Source organism: Mustela erminea, chromosome 3 (assembly GCF_009829155.1).
Source record: "Mustela erminea isolate mMusErm1 chromosome 3, mMusErm1.Pri, whole genome shotgun sequence".
Taxonomy (NCBI): Eukaryota; Metazoa; Chordata; class Mammalia; order Carnivora; family Mustelidae; genus Mustela; species Mustela erminea.
In genome coordinates this window covers 17,173,854-17,190,876 of record NC_045616.1, presented here as the reverse complement: position 1 = coordinate 17,190,876, position 17,023 = coordinate 17,173,854, and the positions used below count along the sequence as shown (strand labels likewise).

General features: G+C 44.5%; 1 long non-coding RNA gene across 1 annotated transcript in view; it reads left to right on the top strand.

The window, feature by feature from the left end:
* The window catches only part of LOC116585557, a 118,287-nt gene extending 101,516 nt beyond the window's left edge, over window positions 1-16,771 (top strand). Inside the window, exon 3 of the long non-coding RNA XR_004283687.1 lies at window positions 16,687-16,771. This is a non-coding gene — a long non-coding RNA (uncharacterized LOC116585557). The remainder of the gene's footprint in view (window positions 1-16,686) is intronic.
* Window positions 16,772-17,023: the final 252 nt, after the last annotated feature.

Sequence of the window (17,023 nt, the reverse complement as noted above, 5' to 3'; positions counted from 1 at the left end):
TTAAGATATGTGGTAGAACAGACAGCCATTGGAAGCATCTGATCCTAAAATAAATAATCTCATCCTATTGAGATACGTGTAATTACTTTATATCATGGATAGTACCTATAAATAGACCATTCACATGGCAATCCATGTAGGGAATTTAAATAATTTAATACTGATTCACATTTTTATTTAAATAGGAAAAATAGATTTGTTGTTTATCCTATTGAGATGGAATCCGTTTTACTAATTTTTCTATTTTCAACTTCGCAGGAATGAAATAGGAGGCAAATGTTTTGCCTTGTGACCTTTCAAATATTCTGATATTCTGGCAGTCAGAGGCAACCACACTTTTTTGTGTCCCTGACACTGACGGTTATGTGGGTCTTGGAAGAAACATCCATCCCTTTGCTTCCCTTCTTCTCCGCATGCATGGAAAGGGAGATCACAGCATCTTCTCTATTGTGTCTCAGAGAAAAGAGTGGACATTTGTTTCGCATTTCAACTTAAGAACAAACGTTCTCCCTTCAGTAGCTGCCGGCTGAATGAGCTTGCCTCTTTTTAGAGGCAGGCCCTCTGTGGGGTCCATTGCTATGAGGTGATGAAAAAGTCTTCTTTGCAGCATTTCCTCTGCCAGGATGAGGACCATTCAGCTACTGCTCTGACGCCATTGCCCATTCCAGGCAGTCCTGGGCCTCTGCCTCTCTCCCAGATGGGCTCCTCTACCCAAGGATACACATCAAGGAGGAAAGACATTCTCTTCATCACACACCACACACTGTCTTTAGCGAGGCTGTGGACAGACCCATAGCTGGTTTCTTCCAAGGGCCTTTCTTTTGTTGAAAAAGATCATCATCTACAGTCTTTGATACCATACAAAAGAGAAAAAACATAGACAGGGGAATTTTAATGATGGAGGATTATTCTGAGGCCAGGATTTTACCCATAAACTCAAAGAAAGAGATACAATTAAAATAATTCCACACTACCTTTCAAAATGTGTCTGACTTTTATTTTTTAGTAGTTACCATCTCTATCTTCTGATACGATGGCAAGGCCATTTTGTTGGGGGAAAGGAGAGGTGAGGATAGATCCTACATAGAACAACAATTACTGGCTTCAGTTATCAGACTTTGAGCTTCTTGGTTTGTCCTGCATGTGATGGTATGGATTTGGGGGAAGCAAGGAGGTATGGTGTTTCTTCTCTCTGTATAGGTTACTGTGCTCTTGGGACATAGCCATTTCTAGCTGGGGGCCATTAAATAAGTGACTTCATGTTCCAGTCCTTCATTTTCTAATCTCTAGAATAGGAATAGTAAGAGGATCTTCCTCCTACGATGGTTGGGAGCAAGACTGGATGAGGCACTGGGTAAAGGGTTTAGCTCTGTGACAGGCACAGGACAAATGCCCAGTTATCCTTCTTACTAATTTTATCCATTAAACTTTTAAATCAGCTTTAGAAAGCCTCAGAATTAGCTCTTTCCCCTTTTCAGGGAATCCTGAGTGTGAAGCATGGAGATGATGATGACATAAGGGGACCATTTTGGGGAACCTCTTTACAATGATGGCGGACACACCAGTAGGGCTGTTGTGAGAGCACCCAACAAGAAGGTGTGTGGCAGGCAGTGCTCAGCCTCATTCCAACCTAGCATCAATGTCATGGGGAAGATGTGATGTCTTTCCCACTTCAGAGAGGAGAAAGCAAGATTGGAGAGTGAACTTGCTCAAGGTCACATGCAAAGGCCAAGCCCATACAACTCTGTGAAGAGGGGAGGAGACTCTATTCTTCCTTTCATCTCCCATCCTCCAGTCAGACCTGAGATTGTTCTGGATGACCCCGAGTCACCAGAGTCACCTCTGGGCACCTTATGGCACCTGGTTTCTCCACCAGTGCTGTGAGAATAACATTGAATGGAAATGAGAATGGCACAGGACATTTCTCATGAGTCTGCAAAACTAGTAGTCAGTACTGATCTATGCAAAGGCTAACCGATCACCTAGAGCAAACAGCCTCTGGAGTCTATTTGCCTTAGTTTCTCTAATTCAGATATTTGTTTCTAGGTTTAGTGACTCATGGACTTTTGGTTTTTTGTTTTTCACATTTGGATTCTTAAAATATTCAGGCAGAAATTTTGGAAACGAGTTTTCTGGAGATCTGAAATTGCTGTCACAGTGTGGTTGAAGCTATCTCAGAACTCTTCAGACCCTGATAAGTCTGAGTCTCAGTGAAACAGATTTCTCTGAAAGAGGTCTCTTTTTTTGTGCATTTGTTTGTTTCAAATAAGTTGTATGCCCAGTGTGGGGTTTGAACTCATGACCCCGAGATTAAGTTACGTGCTCTACTGATGGAGCGACTGGATGCCCCATGAGGTCTGTGTTTTTTGAGAAGTAAAGAAATTAAATGTTTGTTAAGTTATTTTTTTAAAAAAGATTTTATTTATTGATTTGACAGAGATTACACATAGGCAGAGAGTCAGGCAGAGAGAGGAGGAAGCAGGCTTCCCGCTGAGTAGAGAACCCAATGTTGGGCTTGATCCCAGCACCCTGGGATCATGACCTAAGCTGAAGGCAGAAGCTTTAAACCACTGAGCCACCCAGGCATCCCAAATGTTTGTTAAGTTCTTGCAGGGGCTGAGTCTGTGGTATTGTCACATGGTTTGCTCTGTTTTATTTCTAAGATACTTCTGTATCATACGACTAATCACTAAAATGCATGTTCCTAGAAGGGCTTAGGACTGCACGGGACTGATCTTGGAGTCCTCCCTGCCTTGTCTGTGCCTAACATGTGGGAGTGCTCCATTAATCTGATGAACACCTGGATGACTGTTTCCTTTTTTGCATATTAGAAAACAATTGTGAAGACACTGTATCCAATGCCAGGGAGCATCTCCATGAATCAGTTCATAACTAGAATGCACAGATTTCTTGAAGGCAGTGGAAAGTCCAGAACGTCTACATAGAAGGGATTTGGAGGAGCCATGCCTGTTGGACGGGAGGGCTTCAGGACAGATCTTAAAACTGTTGGGACAACAAGCACAGGATTTTCTCTTTTATTTTATTTGGAGTGACTTTGGAGGTACTCGATAGACTATAGAGATGGTAAATCCCTTCAGATCACTTTTTGATGCCGTGGATATACATAAGCTTCTGGAGAAGTGCTCCCAGAGGCAGACAAAACAGACATGGAAATGTCTTTATTTGACTTAATTTGACCAACCTATGTGAGTCAGTGGCAGGTAGACATGAAGAACCTTTAGTCAATAGCAAACATTATAGCAGAGAGGCTCTAAAGGCAGTAAGCTGTTCCCTGCTCTTTGAGTCAGTTGTAACAGGCTAGCCATTTTTTTTTTAAGATTTTATCCATTTATTTGACAGAGATCACAAGTAGGCAGAGAGGCAGGCAGAGAGAGAGAGAGAGAGGAGGAAGCAGGCTCCCTGACTTGCAGAGAGCCCGATGTGGGGCTTGATCCCAGGGCCCTGGGATCATGACCTGAGCTGAAAGCAGAGGCTTTAACCCACTGAGCCACCCAGGCACCCCCAGGCTAGTCATTTTTGTTCTGTTTTTGTTTTTTGGTAAATGAGTGAAAGTTTTCGGCTTCTGGTAGCCAGGCAACTGGTTATATGCTATTGACCCCTGGAGAAAAGGATTTTTGACCTAAAAATTGAAAGGGCTGTCAATGATGACTAGCGTAACTATAGTCATTGAGTGTTGAGGAATTTTTAGACAGTGTCTCATTTCATCCAATCAGGTAGGTGCTCTTACGAACTCCACAATATGGATGAGAACATAGAGGCTTGGACATGCTGCATCACTTGCCCAGAGTCAAATACTCAACCCAGGGATGCTGGGCCTATCTGGCTCTTGAGCAGCTCTACTCAGGTTCAGAAGGCCACATCACAAAAGAGCAGTCTTCCTGGAGGGTGGGGGTGGGACTGGAGGAGGGGTTGCCTGAGTGAGGGAGCAGAGCACTAGTCTCCAGTGCTGTGTTTTTCACATTTTGATATGCTCCTTAGAACTGGTTAATTTTTCTGTCCTTTTCATCACAAGATTGATCTGCAAGAGCACAATTAAGGGGAAAGACCAGCTAGTGGGAGGCCCTGTTAACCAGTGATGGAAAAAACTGTTTGAGTAAGTAGTTCCGAAACTTTGAAGTGAAAAAAAAAAATTACCTGGGGGCCTATTAAAAAGGCAGTTTCTCACTTTCTTCCTCTGGAGAGTCTGACTGTGTAGGCACAGGGCCTGGGAATCTGCATTCTCAATGAGATGGTCCAGGCAGTTCTAAATGCGTGTGGACCACACTTGATGAGTTCCTGGAACCACCACCACCTACTGGCAGTGTCCCTGAATTGCAGGCCAAGAGGCCCTTGCCCACGAAAATTAAATGGCTTCCTCCAGGTTGAGGTAATAATCCCCTCTTGCAAAGAGATAATACTATTTAAGTAATACACTTTTGAGTGATTGAAGAGAGTATGTGTCCCTTCTGACCTCAGGATGCTACTAGTTATTTGCCAGAATGATTTAGGATTATTAGGTTTTTGCTTAGGTCATAAAAAGAAAAAAGAATCAAAGCACTTGAAGATAAATAGATTTCCTTTTGTTTCCCAGCCAAAAATACAGATCCAAATCAAAACCCTCCTCAGTGTCTAGAGATGGCTTTGCTTAGTATGATGAGTACTAAGATGGGCTCCAGTGTTCTGGCTCCAGGTTTGCACTAACTAAAGAAGTTTTCCAGTCTGCTGGAAGGCAATCTAACTCTTAAAACAAAGGAAAAATCTCCCAAGACAGTCCAACACTGCAAGAAATTCTAAAAAATAGTCTCTGGTCCCAGATGACTTTCTCTCTCTCTCTCTCTTTTTTTCTTTTTGAAGTTTGCATTGCGATAGAAGCCTAGAAGCCTTCTTGCTAGGGAGGATGAACATGCTGGTGGCCAGTTGACAGAGCTGATCATTTATTTAAATTTAATGTCTCAGTGAGAAGTGTCACTGGTTTAGCAATGCAGTCCCTTGGCAAAGAGCTGGTCAGGGAGCACTGTCAGCAGCCGCTATTACTAATTTAGCCTTGTGTCCTGCATTGCATTTAAAGATCACCACTGCTCAACAAAGTGCTCTGGTATCATAAGATGCTCAGATGGGAGACGAACCACTCAGAGGGCTACCGGGACAGTGGGGGCCCTCAGTCATATTGTATTACAAGGATAGGAGAATCGGCTCTAGCATTTGAAAGTAGGCTGTGACATTATTACATGCAATTAACTAAGGACTCCTTGGGCAGTAGCCCAGCTTGAGATTTTATCTGACTGGGTTGCAGAGAAGGGGAGAGGAGGTAGGAGATGCCTTATTTTAGCCAGGTTAGGGGAAAAAAGTGTCAAAGGTCAGTATATTGATCAAAAGAATGTCCTGTATAGTGAGAAATGAAAAGCAGTTCCCATAATACAAAGTCTTCTCCTTCTGCCTCCTGAACTATCTGAAGCAATCATTTTCCAACTATTTTCCTACAATAATGTTGGTCCACAGGGTATTTATTCCCTCCTTGTGTATTCTCAGAGAGCTAGAAAGAATGTTAAAGGAAAGGCAGGGTAGGACGTGAGTTGAGGGCAGCGCCCACTGAAGTCGGATTGCATCTTTAAGGAGGAAACGTACTCTTCTCTACAGAATAGAAAGAAACGCGTTTGGACAAGGACTTGGTAAAATCTTTGCATGATAAAACCAGTTGCAAAACTCAGAAATAATTCCCAGACACAGATGTACCGGCTAATGTCTTTCCAGATCTTTTTCTTTCCTCTTCTTTGTTTAGGAGGAACATTAACTTTATAAAGAAACCGACACTTACATATGTTACATATGGTGATTTCAGATAAAATGCAGGAATTCATCTGAAATCTGGGATTTATTTTCTTATAGGAGCTGCTTTGCTTGACAATAGAAATGTACTGTGTGGCTGGGGAAATGTGTGTCTCAAAAAGACAGACCATGGATTGTCCTATAACTTTTGAGGATTTAGATGTTTGTATATGGAATGGCTTCTATTAACTATGGTGGGATAATTTTAGAAAAAACAAATGGGTGTCTGGGTGGCTTAGTTGGCTAGGCATCTGACTTTTGATTTCAGCTCAGGTCATGATCTTAGGGTGGTAGGATCAAGCCCCAAGTCAGCTCAGTGGGGAGTCTGCTTGAGATTCTCTCTCTCTCCCTCTCCTTCTGTGCTGTACCTCTCCACCCCCAAGCTCACATCTCGCTCTCTCAAACATATCTTCAAGGGAGGAATGAGGATGGAATTGTGAAAGAAGAGTTATATAGGTATGAGAGCAGAATTATGTGGCTTCTTTGGGAGCTTGGGATGCCAGTTCCATGCAGAGGTTTCACGGATGCTCAATGAACAAACTTCTCAGAAGCAAGCCCTGAGGGAGACATTCCTTTGAGAAGCTCTGGGAGAAACTCAAAAGACACGACGTGAGTTTTCTGAAAACCTAAACCATAAAAAATTTTACTGTACTACATAAGGCTTTAGCTATTATTCACTGGCATTTCATTCTATTAATTTTTATTTGCTTATTTGACAGAGAGAGCGAGAAACCAAGCACAAGTAGGCAGACAAGGGGCTCCATCCCGGGAGCCTGGGATCGTGACCAGAGCTGAAGGCAGATGCTAAACCGACTAAGCCACCAAGGCGCTCATTGTCTGCATTTTATGTGTAACCGGTATAGGCTGCCTCCATGCATTACTTGTCCACTAGATGATGGTCTTTGGGTCAAGCTGTTCCCAGGAACAAAGTTCTATCTTTTCTCTCTTTTTACCCTAAAGGACAATGTTTTCTCTTTGCCGAATGGATCTGCAGGCTCCGGTCTTTGGCCCTGGTCTTGTGTGTCTTTCCTCCTGCTTCTCCTGTTCTGAGCTGAAGCGGGACCCTGCACTCACTAAGGCGGCCAGCACCTTCATTCCATAGGTCACAGGACCCTGCCGGGCTCGGCCCCCAGCCCATTCTCTGAAGCTGAGAAGGTGTTAAGTATTTAGGCTGGATTTAGTTAGGTATTAGGGCTTCCATCTCTGTCCCTCCCTCTACCTTCCTTTCTTTTTTGAACTAAGAAGGAGCTCTAATCGGTTTTCAAAAAAATTTACATATTTTAGGTCAAAATGTGTTATGGCAACAGACTCCCTGGGTAGGATTTTCTAGCCTAACAAAGACCCCTTTTTCAGGAAGTGTTATTTGGGTCAAAGATTGCTTGAAGTCTGTTCCAACACCAAATTTTTGGTGAAATAAAAGAGAAACGTGTGGCAGAGGGTACGGGGGATGGGGACGGGGGATGGGGGGTGGGGGAGGGCAGGGAGGCAGGAGACGGGGCTGTGCTTCGCTCTCCTGAACAGAGCCATTCCCAGAGCTGGGACAGTCACTCTGTCCTCTGGCCTGACCTTTCCTACGGGGACATGAGAGCTCTAGATTTAGGAACTCTTCCCCACTCTCCAGAGCCCATCATTCTCTGTATTTCACATGAATTTACCTGAATTCTGAATTTTTGAGCTCCTTCCTTCCTTCCTTCCTTTCGTGGTCTCTCCCTCCTTCCCATCCAACCTCTCCTGTCCCCCCTCTTCTTGTTCTCCCTTCTCTTCCTCATTTTACGCTCAACACACTTCTGTACCTTTATTTTGCTTCTCTTTTTCTTAGGGTTCATTCTTTTTTTTTTTTTTTAATATTTTATTTATTTATTTGAAAGCGAGTGAGCACAAGCAGGGGAACAGCAGGCAGAGGGAGAAGCAGGCTCCCTGCTGAGCAGGAAACCCAATATGGGACTCGATTCCAGGACCCTGGGATCATGACCTGAGCTGAAGGCAGAGGCTTAACTGACTGAGCCATCGAGGTGCCCCTCTTAGGGTCCATTCTTCTACAGCGGGGAGATGGAGGATCAGAAGTGTTAAGTGATTTTTGTAGGGTTGCAGTTAGTGGCTTGGGAAGAACCCAAGTGCATCTTTAGAATTGGGCCTCCCTTTCTGCTATCTTGTATGTTGCTAATTTCTCTCTTGCTTCATGCTGGTGATTCTTCTTAAAGGTAATATGAAGGCCTCGAAAACTAAAGATAAGCGCAGATGATCAGGTTGTACATTTTTTTTTTTTTTTTTTTGAGTAGGCTCCATACCCAGCGTGGAGCCCAGTGTGAGGCTTGAACTCACAACCCTGAGATCAAGACCTGAGCTGAGGTCAAGAGTCAGATGCTTAACCCACTGAGCCACCCAGGTGCTCCCAGATTGTACTTTTATTTCAGAACACAGGAAGGGGCAAGAGAGGGATGGGCAGTAAGAAGTGTGCAGTAACTCTTCACCCCAGGAAATGCGGATGAGTCAGGTTTGGGCAATGGAAATGTTTTCTCCCACAAGATACAGGAATGTGAGTGAGGTGTGTAGTTGCTAGAATTTGCTTAGTGAAGGCACTGGAAAACGGTAACCACTGCTATCATCCAAACCTTCTTTCCGATCTGTGTTCCAAACACCTGCTGGGGTGACCTTGAACAAATGACCTCACCACCCTCTTAGGGCATGAGCTGCATGTACAGTAGTGATCTCTGTTAAATATCAGTAATAGTGATTATGACGATGATGATGGTGAATCTTCCTCCAGGCAGGGAAACTGGATCTTTGCCGTCTCTCTGGATCCCATGTTCTCAGATTTGGTTTGATAACTGAAAAGTAACCTTGGACAGACATTGTCGAAACTGAAAAAAGCCTTAGTTAGGGCACCACATAACCCAAGGATTAACAAAACAGCTGGCTGGAACCAGGTTTTTCTCGGGTGCCTGGGTGGCTCAGTCAGTTGGCCTTCTGTCTGCCCTCGGCTCAGGTCATGATCCTTGGGTCCTGGGATTGAGTCCCACATAGGTCTCCTTGCTCAGCAGGGAGTCTGCTTCTCTCTCTTCCTCTGCCCCTCCCCCCGCTCGTGTGCTCTCTCTCTCAAAAAAGAACAAACCAGGGACGCCTGGGTGGCTCAGTTGGTTAAGCGGCTGCCTTCGGCTCGGGTCATGGTCCCGGCGTCCTGGGATCGAGTCCCACATCGGGCTCCTTGCTCCGCAGGGAGCCTGCTTCTCCCTCTGCCTGCCTTCCACTCTGTCTGCCTGTGCTCGCTCTCGCTCATTCTCTCTCTGACAAATAAATAAAATCTTTAAAAAAAAAAAAAAAAGAACAAACCAGGTTTTCCTCATTCTGAGCTGAAAAATGCTATGTATATCTGGTAATTATAAGGCAGTTTTCCCCCCTCTTTTTCTGGCTCTCTATAGTTTGCATAGTATTTATCATTAGAAGTGAATTAAAATAATTTTTTAAAATAGTAAACTGTTTTCGGGGCCCGTTGGTGGCTCAGTCATTAAGGGGCTGCCTTTAGCTCAGGTCATGATCCCAGGGACACGAGATCCAGTCCTGCATCAGGCTTCCTGCTCAGTGGGGAGCCTGCTTCTCCCTCTGCCCCTATCCCAACCCCGCTTGTGCGCTCTCTCTCTCTGGCAAATAAATAAATAAAATCTTAAAAAAAAAAAAAAAGGATACATATTCTTGGTTCCTGCCCACACCTCTATAGGCAGAGTTCCAGCAGCATTGATTGCTTGTGGGAGCCTTGGCTTCTCTACCCTTTGCTGCTGCATCTCCCTGAGGCCAGGCTGTCTCAGCCTGGGGCAACCTCTGTCTTCTGGCCGCCCTGTCTCCCTGTCCCTCTTGGGTAACTGTTGCTGGGTCATGAGATGCCGCAAAGCCCCGGCCCCACGTGACCTGAGCCCACTGAAGGCAGAATCCCTTGTGATATCCCACACTTCCGGAGACTCCTAAACAGTGTGGCCAGTGTCTCCACAATGAGACGGTGTGCTTCGTTTTTCCTTATTCGCTGTAGTTCCCTAATAGGGTTCCAATTCTGAGTATTGAGAAAGGAGCCCAGGAGATGCTGCCCATGAGATGGCAATGCCAGAAGAGAGACATTTTGATACACAGGCAAACCCCGCTCCCTGCTCTCCTCCATGTTGCACATACTCTGTTTTGTTTTTTCTTTTTGTTTGCTTTTGTTGTTGTTGTTGTTGTTGTTTTGTTTTATAAGACGCAACCTCAGCAGGACTTTTGGTGCCCATTTTCCAACAGTACTTGCTCACCAAATGTCTCCGTGGCACCGTTTGGTAATGATTTCACTATTTCCAACGTTTTCGTTATGATCGTGTTGGTTACGGTCATCTGTGAATAGTAATCACGGCTCGCCAGAAGCGCAGACCATGGTTAGCGTGTTACTGTAGGCAACAGAGTATATTTCAAGGTAGGAACAGTGCCCAACAGTTGGACACCATGCTCTTGCACACTTGCCTAGACAATAGTATGGTGGAAACATCACTTTCACATGCACGAGGAAATAAAAAAAATTCCTTTCACTTGCTTTATGGTGATATTCTCTTGATGGCAGTGCTCTAGGACGGAACTGCAATATCTCCAAGGTAGGCCTGTACATGGGTCCCTGTGAGGCTTTGTTCTTGGACCAAACATCCATGTGTGTCTTGGATGACCTGCTCTCCTGGTCTCCTGGGGTTGCGGAATTTCCCAACATGGGGACTTACAGCGCTAAAACCAGGCCAGTCCCAGGCACATGGAGACACTTGGTCACCCTAACAGTTCTCCCAATATCACCTCCCTAGGGGTTTTTCATAGGCCCTGGTGCAGAGTTAGCTCTGCACCCCAGCAATGCATGTAGCTCTGACCTAGAATAGGACAGCTGCTTTCTATTGATATTGATTTTAACCTAGAATAAATAAAACTTGGATGTCTTCATTTTTCCTAATCCAGGAGGATCCATTGGACTTGGTACACCAGCCAAAAGAGGCAGCCCTTCCCACCTGGTGCATTGGTCAAAAGTCATGGTCAAGTGTGGGGAACTTAGCAATCTTAGGAAATATTTAATAAAGACTGTTAAGACCCTACACAGACCTCAGCCTCCTAAGGACGGATCTGAACCACCTTCTTCCTAACGGAGCAGAAATATTCTTCACCATTTCCATGTTTTCCTTCAAAGCACCCCCCAACCCCCTCCAAGGGGGATTTCACTTCTTTCGTCATTAGATCAAAATGTGCAATATCATTTTAATTCATACCACCCGGATAGCTAACCCAGCTGGCAGCTTACAGAGATCAATTGGTTTTTCAGCTTTGCCCTTTAAACCACGTGAAGGTTATTCGGCCTGCTGCTAATCACTTTCTATTTAATTATAACACATGCTGATGTAAAAGCAAGTACGGACACAGGTTTGCAATTCATGCATCATGTTGAAAAGCTGTGCTTGTGGGATTGGGGGATGGAGGAAGCCCCAGAGGTCTTTTAGCTCATTTTCCCATGGCAGGGACTTGATGCCATGTATATACCACACTTTGTGTGTACCTCTTGTGATCACCCCCTGTGCACAAAAAGGTAGAAGAGACTGACACTAATATTTATTCTTTATGCACCAGCTACCAGACGTGATCTGGGGAGATAACGTTGATGGTTTCCCTTAGTCTGCGCAGCGGCCCTACAAGGCATTTCCTTGACCCCTATGTGCAGGTGAGTTAACGATGCTGGGAGAAAGAGAGAAAGAAGACAGCAAGATTCACAGCGTGGCTTGGCCGAGGCTCAGTTACAGAGTGTGAAGTCTGGAAAAGACACTGCAGGGCATGAATCGGCTGGCCCATCTGATGTCGGAAGAAATGGAAGTTCTGAGAAGCTAGGTTGAGCTTGCTGCCTGCTGACGTAGCCCACGAAGTCAGGCTCCCCCACCCCAGTCCGTGGCTCTAGTGCAGGAACTCAGATAACCTTTCCTCTGCTTTCCCGCACTGCCTCCTTTGCAGAATCCACTTCGAGGTGACTCTGTGCCTGGAGCTTTGCTTCCCTCCAAGGAAGGTAGCGGAGTCAGGGATGGAGAGTTAGGGTCTCCCTCTGCAAGAACCCTTCTGCCATTCTGGTGTTTAGGAATTAACTTCCAAAATCTGGGCGAAATGTGGTCCTTCCCTAGCCATGGTGCAGAGCCGGGATGACTTTGAAACCCATGGACACACACACAGTCTAAGGAGGAACCCCAGGCTGCGTGAGCAGAGTTAGATGTCTTGCAAAATTGGACGTAATTCCGATTTTTTGAGAGTGGGGTTGGGCTTGTGAATCATGCATTGCTTGCTGGTACACCCCAGACTTCAGCTCGCAACAAGAACTGGGAGGGCCTGTGAATTCTCAGATGCCTAGGTCCAGGCCCCGGAGGTTCTAATTCAGGAGTTCGGGGGGCGGCCGAGAATTCCCATTTCTCATTAACCCCTGGGAGGTGTGGGAGTGTAAGGTCCGATTGCCAGCCACAGCCCAGGAGTGCTGCATTAATGCACTTCTGGAATGCATCTCGGCCTCCGCATGACATCCAGCTCGGGCGACCCAACGCACCTGAAATGTGAACGTGGCCATGCTTCTTTACAGTTTCCGTTTTCAGCCAAACATAATTTAGGAAAAATGAACCCAAGGATTTCTACCAGGGAGTCCTTTTGCCAATTTATTTTGCACCGTCGACAAATGTAGGTCCTGTAACTTATGCATACATTGGGTTATATGATGGGTGAAATACCATCTTCTGAAATATGACAATTACCAATCTAGTAAGACGACCTTCTCACCCCACTCTTCTGTGCAGTCAGTGCCGCTGGTCTTTTGGGTTTTTGTTTTAATCCCAACGTGATTGGTGTTTCCATTGCTTTTTTCGTGGAATCCTGTGTCCTTCACACCAGGTTCATTTATAGACTTGACTCCTTACTAGTGGCCCCGGTCTGTCTCATCCCCTCCTTGCCTTCATTCCAAGAAGACCGAAAGTCCCAGGCACAGTGATATTTACATGAATTCATTCTCTTTATCGGTGGCTATTTACTGATTAGAAGGTTCTGGCAGCACAAGGGAGAAACACCCCCACTGAAGAATGACTAATCGATTGAAGGAACCAAAGGCTGAAGTGAGGAATCACTTTTTAAACTGCAACTTCTCCCTGACTTCATTTGCAAAAGATCTGCCAGACACTGAAGGCACAGAAACCAGGGAGGGCGAGGAAACAGTATGTTGTTTCCCCTACACCTTCGGAGATAATGGTCCATGCTGATCTGTGATTTATTTCCTGTATCGAAAGCTCAGAGGGAGGGAATCCATTTAGTGAAAGAGAAAAAAGGAGAATCCAAAACACATCTTTTTAATTACTGGAATAAAATGTAGACTCCCAGAAAGGCCTCCTGACAACATGTTGCCATTACATTTGATTAATGAGTTGGGGAATTGTAGGACATTGGCCTGCAAAGCTCACCATAAAAGAGCACACTTCTTTGAGAACTGGAGAGACCTGATTCTCAAGCAGAAAATCACATGATGCTCTGGGGCGAGAAGAGGTCCTCCCAAGATGCAGTTACTTGTGTTTGCAGCTTTCAGCCTCCTGGACCTGTGTGCCCCCTGCCATCCCCTTTCTCTTGCTCCCTTGAGTTATTCCACTCACTTCCTGCTGGAGTTTGTCTCATTCTGAAAGGGGTGGGGGCGGGGGTTGAGGAGGGGAAGAAATGGGACACAAATGCTTCTTTTATCGTCTGCTATTTTGGGAGGTATTTGAGGCTGTTTGTGACCCTTTTTCCATTTAAATTGTTTTTCCATGCAAATGTTTGTTCTCTACCTAATTTTGGTCAGTTCGTTGCAATGCCCTTTTACAGAATAAGACCAAAAATAGGTGCTAGTGTCACCGAGTGGAAGTTTGCTTCCCAAATGCCCTTACTTGTCCTTCATCCCATTCTCTCTCGTCAGAGAACTGTAGCTGCTGGTGCTGCTGGGAAGGAATCTTTTTCCTGCTTCTGACAGGTTCTTCCCTGAGTGCGTTGACCCCCACACCCTCTAATTATGGTTAAGTGTCCCCGAGTTATGACACCTGAGCATAGATGGTCCTTTTATAGCTAGGTTTTCTTCTGGCAGTTTAGTCTTTTGACTTGTTATCAACAATTATGTAAAAAGTCTTGTGAACTTTTAATGGCTACGACAAAGTCCATTTGCTGCTTTTAACCATTCTCCCACGCTGAATATTTAAGCATTTTTCTTCACGTATGTAATATTTTACTTGTTTCTGCTTTATTTAAGCTGAACATATTCCCAAGTGTGTGTGAGATTATTGGGTATTGATATTTTTATAGCTCTTGAAACGGTTTGTCAAACATATTCCTGTGTGTGAGGGAGGTTCACTGCGATGTTGGCGGAATTTGGTGTTATTCTTCTTTTGTTCCACTCTCTTAGCAGATATGAAGTGGTATCTCTTAGTTTACAATTTTCATTTCTTTCATAACTAGTAGGGTAGTACATTTTCTAATATATCCATTTGTCACTTGTATCTTTCATTTATAAAATGGCACTTTATGTTGGTAAGTATTAGTTTGGCGAACCCTGAGTTGATTGGACACATTCTAGCCATGGCTAGGGTAGGAAAGGGAGGGGAGGGGGGGGGAGAGGAAGGGAGAGAGGAAGGAAGGAAGGAAGAGGTGAAAGCTTGTGTCCTAACAATAAGCATTAGCAGAGCTTGACCTTGTTCAGAGATGGGCCTATCTTACAAAACCTGTCCCAAATTAAAATTAGACTACCATAGCGGGCAGTCCAAATATACAGGTGTTAGGAACCAAAGCCTTCTGTTTATTCTTTGCTTCTTTGTTATGAATGTGTTTAGTGTTACCATATGCTCTTCTCCCTTTGAGATGGGCATTTTGCCATGTGTATAATGCTTTGAGACTATTAATTACTCTGTATGAAATAAGTTATTATTATTGTGAATCTCTTCTCTGATGATTCCAGTTCTGCAGGAGAAGTAGGTCTTTGTTCTGTTGGTTTTAGAATAGGTTGCTTTTTATTTTGACACTTAGGTTCAGAGACAGGACCCGTAGCTATGGTGAGCTTTCATGATAACCCAGCTCTTGGGGGTCTGGATAATTTGGGGAAGACATTTGTCATTGGTGACACTCTTGGAAGACTTGGACATGTTACATGGCTTCTGCTCTGCTTGGGGACATTCAGTATTTCCAACATATATTTTATGGCTAATGCTAATGAGGACCTATAGACTCTGAGATGTGAACAGTCCTTTGCTCTAAGTAAGACAATCAGCAGGTGGGTTTTTCCCCCCTATTCATTTGTTCAATCATTTATTAGTTCATGTATGAATCCAGCTCATGTTTATTGAAGAACTACAGTGTCAGGCATCCTGATAGGAATTCTGATTCAGAATTGTTTAGGGAGGGAAACACAGCCATGCTTCCTTTTGGTCTCCTGCTGCTAATTCTCTGATGTCTGTCAGGTAGTGGTTCAGAAGGTAGTAAACTAACTTCAGCTACTCTAACACGCAACCTCACCCCACCTCTCCAGCCTGTGCAGGCTGTTAAGATCCTGGAACAAAGAAAGAGGTTGGAGAAAGATACATGACTTCAAGATCTGAACATGGAGAAAATGGGCACCGCATCAGAAATGAGATCCAGGCTGAGAAGAACAAGAAAGAAATATTGGTCAAAACTTGGTGGTTTACAGGGATGCCTGGGTAGCTCAGTTGGTTAGGCGGCTGCCTTCGGCTCAGGTCATGATCCCAGTATCCTGGGATCGAGTCCCACATCGGGCTCCTAGTTTGGCAGGAAGCCTGCTTCTCCCTCTGCCTCTGCCTCTGCCTAGCACTCTCTCTGCCTGTGCTCTCTCTCTCTCTGATAAATATATAAATAAAATCTTAAAAAAAAAATTTAAAAACTTGGTGCTTTACATTACTGTGAAAATTACAGAGGATGGCAAATATAAAGCACCTAGTGACCTGATCTGTGCTTTCTGAGGGTCTATGACTACTAGGGTGATTAGACTGCAAGAGAACAAGAGAGGTTGAGAGACTAAGCAGAGGCTATGGGAGTGTTCAGAGTGATGGTAAGAAGTTAGATTACACTGTGGAGATGCAGAGAGAGGTGGAAAAAGTACAGATATAGTTTAGAAGTTAAAGTGATTGTAGTTGATGAGTGATTGATTGTGGAAAAGAGGACAAAGGAAGAATCAAAGATGGCTTCTGGGTCCTGGCTTAAACACATGGGTGCTGCGGTTTGTTACATCATGATGGACAGGAATGGAGGGTATGTTGGGTGGGGGACATGTTTGAGTCTGTTTGAATATGGGTAAAGGGGAAATTATGGGACCACCATTTGGAGAAATCTTGTCTATAGGTTTCTCTGGACATGTCGGAAAAAATAAATTGGTTACTTAAATATGGGTCATCTTCCACAAAACTCCTGGTTGGATAGATGGATTCAATTGGCAAAGATTGTTTCTGCCACTATCTCTAGGTGGCGCTGTTTCCCCTTTAACGCTACTCTATGTAAGCACAGGCTATACTTTGCTTATGATAACCTCGTTGTACAACGAGGTAAGGCTGAAGAATGCATGAGCATCATCATTCCAAAGTAGGGGGAATAACTAGCTGTCTGCGACACATAGGGGCAATCCGCTCTGCTTCTTGTCCAATTGCCCCAGTTGGAGAAAGGGCTCCAGAACCCAAGAGCTGATGAACTGGAGAAAGAGATGGTAGAACACATCCCTCTGGGGAGAAGTAAGGAAGGTAAGATTAGGTTGAAGGGAACCAGAGGGATCATGTTCAGTGTTTGGGAGGGTGGGGAACTAAAAGCCATTAAAGAAAATTCATTTTCATCCTGCAGAAAGATGTGCCCCTTAAGGTGTGGAAGATGGGAAGATCTTGGGATAGAGAAGAAAGCTTGTGTTTTGGTGAGACTCTGGCCACGCAGAATAAGTAGATGTGAAGAACTAGGTGTGACTTGTGGTTTTTGAGCCTTTATTTAAATAGAGGAGGAGCTGGAACATGGGCCCATCCACTGACTTTTTGAGGAAAGAGCCCCCGAGGGAGAGTTGTTAAAGGTTCATCTCAGGAATTAGGAAAACCCATGGAAGACTGCATTGACTAATGTAGTGATTTCAGTGAGAAGGTGAAACAGGGCTGGGATTTTATCATTGTACACATAAAGCCTTCTCTTCTCT